The sequence below is a fragment of the Amphiprion ocellaris genome, chromosome 10, assembly GCF_022539595.1.
Source record: "Amphiprion ocellaris isolate individual 3 ecotype Okinawa chromosome 10, ASM2253959v1, whole genome shotgun sequence".
Taxonomy (NCBI): domain Eukaryota; kingdom Metazoa; phylum Chordata; class Actinopteri; family Pomacentridae; genus Amphiprion; species Amphiprion ocellaris.
The window spans coordinates 14552697-14562470 of NC_072775.1; the positions used below are offsets into that span (position 1 = coordinate 14552697).

General features: G+C 37.2%; 1 long non-coding RNA gene across 1 annotated transcript in view; it reads right to left on the reverse strand.

Annotated features, from left to right (window-relative positions):
• Positions 1–4686: 4686 nt before the first annotated feature.
• LOC129349856 (uncharacterized) overlaps positions 4687–9774 on the reverse strand; it is a 15349-nt gene continuing 10261 nt past the window's right edge. The window contains exon 4 of the long non-coding RNA XR_008603021.1: positions 4687–7909. This is a non-coding gene — a long non-coding RNA (uncharacterized LOC129349856). The remainder of the gene's footprint in view (positions 7910–9774) is intronic.

Consider the following 9774-nt stretch of genomic DNA (forward strand, 5'->3'; position numbering starts at 1 on the left):
TCTAGTCTATGTATATCTATGGTCGGCACGTCTGGTAGCATCTCTGGCTGCTGTTGATCTTGTTTTTGGAGTAAAACACGGTAAGAAGATAAATACTTCTAACCTGTAGCGTTATTTTGTTGTACGTTAAGTCAGCGACTTGTGAAGAGTTGTGTTTTGTCGTGTTTGAGCAGTTGGTCCGGACGCGTTAGCTAGCTAAGCGGCTAAGTTAGCTAGCGGGCTAATTAACACAGGTGGCTAACTTTCCGCATGAACACCTGTGTTAGTTGCTGCCCCAGCTGTCATTATTAGAATGAACTTCTCAACCTGTATTTCTCTGCTGTGTATTTTAGCTTTTAAAAAAGTTATTTTACTTCAAGGTTAACTGAAACCTGTTCAGCTGCACTGAAGTTTAACATTCAGCTGGTTTGAATTAAACTGCGCTTAACTTAACATTGCGCAACATTACCTCTCTGAATCTCCATAATTCCATTAAATTCCTTCTCTCTTCCACTGCTCAAGTTCAATCCAGTATATAAAATGACATTAATAGTGAATAAACTAACAACCAGCCATTGTATTTATTTAGTATTGCGTATGTTTGTAGTAAAACATGAGTTGAAACATCCTACTTTTGGATCTAGAACTGCACAAGCCATTCATTTTCAGTCACCTGACGAGTTAAACTCCCCTTTTTATGTGAGGTTGAAGCAGAAAGTCTGAGTTAACAAAGAAAGTTCTTTATAATTTGCGATACCTGTTATCTCTGACTGAGGCTTTAGTTTTTGTTGAGCCGATTTACATGTAGAAACTTTGTTCAGGAAGATTTCTCAGTAGCTCAGAGGACAGGCTGCTTTTTACACAACCTTGTAAGAGAATGTCTGTCAATGCTTTCAGCAGAATTTAGAAACACAACACTTTCTAAACAGATATTTTGAGGCTGTGAGGTTGAATGTTTGAGAGTATATCAGTGCGTTTCTTTGTGGTCTTTCTGTTTCTAAGTGGAAGCTGAATTAGTGAGGATGACTCCTGCTCCTGTCATCTCTAAGCTCCTCACACATCTTTACCTGCACATGAGGAAAATCACTCCTGTAGAATGCAGGTATGTTTGTCATTATTATAAAAAGATGTTCACTGGTGACCTGTCAGAAACCCATTATACAGAGTCAGCCAAAATAATGTTTACACACATCAGGAAAAGAAAAACTTGCATCAATATTTCAATACCGAATTTATTCAGACATCACGAGATTAATACAAGTTATCTTTGGCCTCTACAATTACAAGAGGTGCTCAAAGTGGTGGCCACTGGCTTCCAGACATTTCTGTTGTGTTGTAGATGTCACTTGTTGATGCTCCATTCATGAGGGTAGCGCCATCTGTTGGGAAAACATCGTACAACAGGACACAGAGTTATCGTGATTTGATAAAACTTAGAAAAAGGTATCTATATGTATAGAAGTACTTATACAAATGAAATATTTAATAAAGTTTTTCTTTTCCTGATGTGTATACATTATTTTGGCTGACTCTGAACTTAATGAGAACAAAACTGTCATTTAATTGTTGCTTTGAAAGCTTCTTTAGTGAAAACCGGTTGGTGTTCTGCTTTGAAACAAACTGCTGTTGAGGTCTGTGTTTTTAGGTTTAACCCCACAGTTTCCGAATGAACTGATAGTTTTTTTTCCTGATCAGTGTGGATGTTATAATTGATGGTAACATTTACTGATCATATAATCAGCATGACAATATAACAGTATAACATTATGACCACCTGAATAATACTGTGTTGGTCCCTTTATGCTGCTAAAACTCCTCTGACCCAGTGGTTCATCAGAACCTCTGGGGATGTCCTGTGGATTCTGTGGATCCTGTGGGTTGCAGGGTGGGTCCTACCTAGACCAGGCTGATCCTGGACCATCCCACAGATGCTCAATCAGATCTGGATGTGGGGAGTGTGGAACCCAGGTGAACAGCTTAGCTCTGTCGTGTTCCTCGGACCACTCCTGAGTAGTTTTAGTTCTTCCTGCTGAGGATGCCAGCTGGCATCAAGGACTGCTGTTGCCATGGAGACTAGGGGGTTGTTTGTCCTGCAGTGTTTAGGTGGTGGTACATGTCAAACATCCACATGAACGTCAAGGTTTCCCAGCAGAACGTTGCATTAGAACAAGATGATGGATGTTGTTCTCTTCAGCTGTCAGTGGTCAGAATGTTGTGGCTGATTGGTGGATCTGTCTGCCTTTACTCTGACATCCAGAGTTATACAAAAGTGTAGTATGTGTGCAGTGCAGAAGAGATTTACTTTATTGTATGCATTTTTTTTTAAAGGGAGAGCATTTTTTTTATCCACCTGAAGAAGACCTAATCTTTCCCTTCAAAGGATAGTTAATAATGACTGTGGCTTCTATAGTGGTCTCATCAGAGAAAATCATATCCATATACAGATTTTTATTAATTCCAGGGCTGGTTCAGTAAAGATTATAATGATAACTACATCAGATAATTCTTGGTCGCAGTTGGAATTTTGCAGCCTGAGAGATGGTTGAGAAGGTTTGCAGTTCTTGTTTTAGCAATATGTTATAATAGAAGATCTTTATTGTCATTGTACATGAAATTATCTGCAAACCAGCAAAGTGTATCAGTCTGAGGTATCTAAAAATAAATAAGTAAAGAAAAATGCTTCTAAAGCCAATAATAAACAGAATATTTTGAGGGAATATTCTAAAAAGGAAAGAAAAGCTCCATTCTCACTCCTCTCAGGATAAACTGTCATTAAAATTGACTTTAAATTTAGCTTCAACACGAGATAAAAACATTTACTTTCATTACTGATGTTGTCAAGTTTTAATAAAGTTCATGCTACTTTTATAAAATGATGAAAGTGAATAAATTGTATTTCTGTGATCTGTGTTTGATTTCTGTCTTTTCTCCTGTCATCCAGATGTTCAGAGGGAGATGATGCCACATCTGGTCCAGCTGATGGAAGGTCTTGAAGTTCTCTGACTGGCCTCGACTGAAGATGGTCGTCTCACTGGATTTAAGGTTCAGATGCTCAGTAACAAACTCCACCAATGAGCCAACAGGGAAGCTTTAGGTTTATTAAATGTTGCTATGAAGGTATCGCTGTTTTTCTTTGTGAATGCAATATGCTCCAACTGAAACTTGAATTAGAACTTAGAAGTAAATCCTTCCATCTGAAAGGATTTAGTTGCATTAATAACCTCATAACATTCTAATTTTTATTCCAGTCTTGGTTGGAAATAGAATCTCTGTATTGATTCAGGTAAAAACTGAACTTCACAGCATGTTGGAGCAAAACAACCAGATGAAAACTGTGATGGTGTTGGATTGTCAGACTGTAATGTTGCAGCTCAAAGCAGCTTTTCTATCTCAGTTCATTCTGACATTCAGCTATGAATCAACACAGCAGATGGTGATCCATGCTGTGGAAGTCTCACATCTCCTGATTTAATGGAGCTGCTTTGCACTTTTTACACTGTTTATTCACCAACACTTTATTTAATAAAAGTCCCATCTAGTTTTTATGAGGAATGTGATGTTTTAATTTCTCTGAATAACTGCAGTCTAATGCAACAGCTGGAACTGTAACATCTGTCCTGATATTGATCATGAAGTATTGATCAGAATACTTGTGGTCAGCAGTCATCCCTGAAGTTTTACATTAAAATCTTTGCTTGTGTTGTGAACTTTGGTAAGAAACAGAAACGTTAGCGTTGCCATGGATATATGAGTGTTAAATTCTGTCCATGTTTCCATTTTGGGAAATTCAGTCCAGTTCCAGAATGTGGAGGAATTTAATCTCACAATAACAGACAACAAATATTATCTGAAAGTCTTGTTATTGTTGTTTATCAGCACAATACAAAAAGATTGTTAGAAATATTCCAGTTAAGACTCTAGAATATCATGATTTATGTAAATTTACCTCAATAATATGAATGTTCAGGTTAAGATTGTACAGTGATATTTATTATGTAAGTTTAGCTGATTAAAATTTATGACTCTGCACTAAAATATTATTTATTTAAATTGACATTATTATATATATAATATTTAGGGTCAGACCCTACAGTATTGAGATTAAGAAATCAAATATTCTATAAAATGTAAATACACTGAACTCATTTGGATATATTTAAATGAGACTCTACAATATTATTTGACACAAATCTATCTAAATCAAAATTTTAATAATTTTCATGCCAAACATTTACTGGACTGATTTAAATATTAAAATCACTCCTTTCTAATCCTCTGCTGTACGTTCAAACCTGAGGCCTTAAATAGAAACACACAAGTATCTGATTGAAGGAACTTCTGCAGAGTCCTGGTTCCAGAACATGATGATAGAATTATAGACAAACTTTAACAAAAGCTGCCTGAGAGTTTACAGGTTTTTATGTTGGATTTCTTCAGTAATTTAATGAGAGTTATCAGCAAAAATCAAGTGTTCATTTGATGAACTTCATTTCCTAAAACATACAGAATTGGAGCTCATATCTTTGGCAGCTGTAAAGTTTCTGCTCCTTCAAAGTTCACAACACAATGAATGAATTCCTAAAACACTCTCAATGCTGGAGAGCGTTTGTGATGCTGAAGCAGTGACCAGTTTTTCTGTTTCTTCTCTGGAGATGCACAATGAGGGACGTCTGCAGAGACTGAGAAAAAGTCTCACCACATCCTGACATGAGGAAAAAGACTTTATTGAAGACTACAATGAGAAAAACTATCAGACAGCAGACGGCTGCATTCAAGGTGAGCTCTGAACATTTGATCTGGAACAGGAATTCAATAACGGCAGCATGAGCTTCATTTCAGTCTGTAGCTGCTGAATTCATGGATGAATCATCTGGCACTAGAGAAGAAGACCATCAAACATCCACGTCAGCTGATGGAGGTCCAAGAGTCTCACCAAACAACCAACCTACAGAGTGAAGACCTCAAATCTGATTGGACGGCCTCCTATTCAGCCACATGTGTGAACAAATGCCTCTAAGTTGATTTGTTTTCTAAAATAAGTCTAGTTTGAGTCCTAATCTATGCCTGTGTGTTTGCTTCTTTACACCACTGTTAACAGTTTAGGCTGTTAGATTGTTCCAGATAAGACAAGTACAAGATTCTTCAGAGCCGTTTTACCACGAGCCTGACAGGAAGAACTCCAACAGCTACTGAATGTTCCTGTGGTTCCCTCAAGGCTACAGGAGGAGCCCTACGAGGACGAGCCGGTCCACCTGATGGCAGCCAGTCACTGCGGTTCAAAGCCAACACCGACTACGTGGACTTCTACTGGACCACACGGAGGCCTTCAAACCGGACCAACAAGTTCAGCGACTCCCCGACTCGTGGGTCTGAGGACGCCGCCGAGCCTCGGCCCAGCCGGCCTCCTGTCTGTGGGTGTTTGAGTGCTGAGAGGTTTGAGGATGCATGTGAACGTTCTGTGTTGAAACAGCAGCTTTTGACTCAGTAACGCCGGGAAAAACCAAGAGCTCCTTTATTTGTGACTTCCACTAAAAAACTGATGAAAATAAGTTTGCCAGGGTTCTGACTGATGACAAATTATTAAATAATGAAAATAATTGTTTAAATATTCCTTTAAACAATCCTTTTAGGTCTACGTTTCCTTTACACTGACTTCTTGATATATGTACAAGTATCTTGGGTGGAATATACCATTAAGCCCGATGTTCAAGGGTTCTTCTGGGAATATACCATTAAACCAACCTTTTAGGTAAATGTTCCAGGATGTTGAGTAGAATATACCATCAGATCAACCTTTTAGGTCTACATTGTAATATTTTAGAGTAGAATATTACTCTAAACCATCCTTTAGGTTTACATTTAAGGTGGAATACTCCTTTACACCAAGATTTTTTGGTCTACATTAAAGGATTTTAGGTGGAATATTCCTTTGAACGAATTTTTTAAGTTTATGTTCAAGGATGTTGGGTGGAATATACCATCAGACCAACCTCCAAGGTCTACAGTAGTGAATTTTAGGTGGAATATACCATTAAACTCACCTTTTAGGTCTCCATTGGAGGATTTTAGGTGGAATTTTCTTCCAAACCGTCTTTTAGTCTACATTTAAGGATGTTTAGGATGGTATATTCTTCCGAACCAACTTCTCAAGTCTACATTTCAGGTGGAATATTCCTCCATACTAACTTTTTTGGTCTTCATTGAAGGATTTTCTCTAAACCACCCTTTCGGGTCAATATTTGGGGTTTTAGGTGGAATATTCCTTTTAACCAGCCCCTCAGGTCTCTTTGAGGATTTTGGATGGAATAGTCGGTTAAACCAACATTTTAGGTACATGTCCAAGGATTTTTGGTGGAATGTTCCTTTAAGGTGGATGTTTGAGGACCTTGTAGGTGGAATACTTCCTGAAACCAACCTTTTGGGTCAACAATTAAAGATTTAAGGTAGAATATTCCTTTAAACCAAACTAAATTTCATTTTTTGATCATTATCAAGTGAGAAACCTCAATCCAGACTCCTCATAATGACGTTTGAGATTTATGCTGCTGTTATTTGTTTAGTCCAGACTAAATGACAGAAATCCACAACTGTAATTTTATTTCAGGACTCGGTTATTAAATGTCAAAACAATCCATGTGACTCTAAAAACTCAACAGCTGTACAAACTAAGATTAAACTCTCCACAAGGATCCAAAATAAGTTGGACTTATACATGAGAGCTTTAATTATTCTTCATCTACTTCCTGAAAAGTTTGGTCAATAAAAAAGACAAAAACTAATATTTTCAGCTGAACTAAAGACACACACTGATTTTTCTGCTCACATGTTGTGTTGTTGTAAACTTACTCTTTCAAATAAATACCCGCCTAACCCCCTGGAAACCAGTGTTTGTCCTGTTTTTGTGTAGCTCTTCGGCGACCCTAGACAGCCGGGTCATAATGTTTTTTGAGCAACACACCATACTATGACGTTTTTACAATGATGGTTCTACTATGAAACCAATTTGACATGTTCAGGCGTTCTTTGTGTGAAAACTCAGAGATTTCAGGGATCAGAAGGTGGTTTTCAACTTTCTTTGTTTACTTTCTGCTTCAACTTTAAACTAAATTTCCTTCACTAACCCAGCCCTCTGGACTTCCAGTAAGCTGTGTTCCTATTGGCTGTCCAGGTGGCTGCTTGGTGTTATCAGGAACACCTGAGCAGCTCAGTGTCTTCCTGCTTTATTTAGCTGCAGTCAAACATTTCCTCTGTTTCTCTTCACCAGTGAACCGGGTTTGGCTCCGTTGCATTAGTTTGTTCTTTAGGCGTTGGCTTGCAGCTTCCAGCAGTAAAATAGGCTTTAATGTGTTTCTTGGTGTGTTTTAGGGCTTTGTACTGGATAGTTGTCTTGGTAAATGAGGTTCTTTAGCCACAGTTAGCACATGGTGCTAATGTGTGCAGTGATTAGCGGATTTGGTGCAGCTGAGTTGTGTCTTTATCTTGGCTGTAGTGAGTCTTCAGAGGTTTTTGGTCAGACACATTCTGTATTCTTGTTTGTGAACCAACGTTGGTTGTCCAGAAGGTAAGAGTTCCTGTCCTGATTCTCTTGTCTCAGAGGTTCTCTGGTAGGCTGCAGTAGACTTTAGCGTTTGGGTTGTGTTAGTTTGGTTTTTGTATGGTTTCATTTGGACGACTATCTTGAGGCCCCTCCATGTGGTTTAGTGAGGTTTTCTGGAACAGTTCTACAAAGCAACCTGCAGCAGAAGAGACTTTGAGAGTTTTTAGGAAGTTCTGGAGAGCAGACTTTAGAGCAGCAGAAACATTTGTCAGCAGTTTGAGCAGGAGAAGGTGAGCTTCAGAGTAGAAATGAGACGGAAACCTTCTTGACCCGTGTGGTGAGGTCCTGTACCAAGAGTTTGAGCAGGTTGTGAAGAGTCTGTAGTTCTTTGGTCTGAAAGCACAAGAAGAGTCGACTCATTAAAGGAGAAAACAGGAGATATTGTTGGTTCTTCTGTCGCTCTGCAGTTTCCTTAGACTGAATATCAAGTTTATATTTTAAATGATTTCCCATGTGAGCCCAAGAAGACTTCAATAAACTCCCTCCATCCCCTGGACACAACATATTTTATTACCATGTTAAATATATATATATATTTTTTTTTTAAATGTTTTTGAGTTTAATCATAGTTTTTTCTCTTTGCTTGTTTAGTTTTGTCATCTGTGTAAAAGGTGCTAAAGAAATAAAGCTGAATTGATAAACTGAATAATTGACTAACTCATGATTGTGACAACAGAAGTATTTTCATTGTGATTTAAGGGTTTATTTCATTTTTAAGGTTGGGGTTAAAATCTTGACAGAAAAAGATTAAAGAAATAAACTACATAACAAAAAGCAAATAAAGGAAAAAAACTTAATACAATAAAACTTTTAAAAAGTTTTATTATTAAAAAGATTTAAGAAATTTAAGACGTAATTTTCTAATTAAACATTTAATTTTTAAATTAAATGTTTTGTCCTTTTAAAGGTTTAATAATCTAATTAAATGTTTTGCATTTTTTAAAATGTTTAATATTCTTCTTGTTTAATTGTATTTTTTAAATGTTTAATTATGGAAAATATTTTATCTGTAATTTTTAATATTTGTATTTTAAAAGTTTTAATTTCATAATGACGTATTTTATCTTGTTGAATTATCTAATTCAATATTTTGTCTGTTTAATATAATTTAATTGTATTTAATGTTTAACTCTCAAAAGACACCAGTTAGACTTTAGAAGATCAAATTCAACAGAAGAGACAAAACGATCAAAAAGCATAAACAGATAAAGGTCTAAAACCGTTTTCTAGTCTGAAACGAAAACATCAAGTTGTTTCTTCAAACATTTCCTCTCTCTATGTTCTTGGTTTGATTGTGGACAGATTTACTAAGAACTAATTTCAGAAAACTGCTTTCCAGATAAAGTCTACTAGTAGTTGAAGGCATTTATCAAACTAATGTTACCTTCTGATCTCCACAAACTTTACTGTTCAGTGAAGAGAATCAAAGTTTGTTGAGGATTTCTAAAAAACCCACAGGTGAAGGTCTGAGAAGAACTCAGATGGATGGTCTAAATGTGAAATCAAGACTCATGGTCACAAGTTTTAAGGCTTCTGATAATCAGAAAGTTCAAACTAACAGAGAAGTACTGAGAAACTTTTAAAATTTCAGTCCTCAGACTGTCTGAAGGTTCAAACTAACAGAGAAGTACTGAGAAACCTTTAAAACTTCAGCCCTCAGACTGTCGAAAGGTTCAAACTAACAGACAACTACTCAGGGACTGAGAAGATATCAGTCCTTGGACTGTCTGAAAGTTAAATCTAACAGAGAACGACTGTGGGACTTAGAAAATTTCAGCCCTCAGACTGTGTGAAAGCTCAGGTCCTGAGGACTCGGGAGGTGTGGAGGCTTTGGAAAGTCTTGGAACTGAGGGTTCAACCCTCCAGCACAAAGGCTGAAGTCCAACCTCCTGAGAAAAACGGTCGAGTCGAGACTCGAGTTAAAAAAAAAACTCGAAAACGACAAAAAATAGATGATAAATGCGCAAAAAAAAGAAAAATTAGTATCTGAGCGAGTAGCTCAGGGGGATAAGAAGAGGACTACCAACTGGAAGGTCGCCGGTTCAAGACCCACCACTGGCAATTTTCTTTCTTTGTCTTTGTCAGGATTTTGATAAAACTTAAGAAGGGTCTGGTCTTGAACCAGCGACCTGCAGCTCCATAGGCAAATCCTTAACTCACTGAGCTACAGATCAGATAAATAGAAATAATTTCGTCGT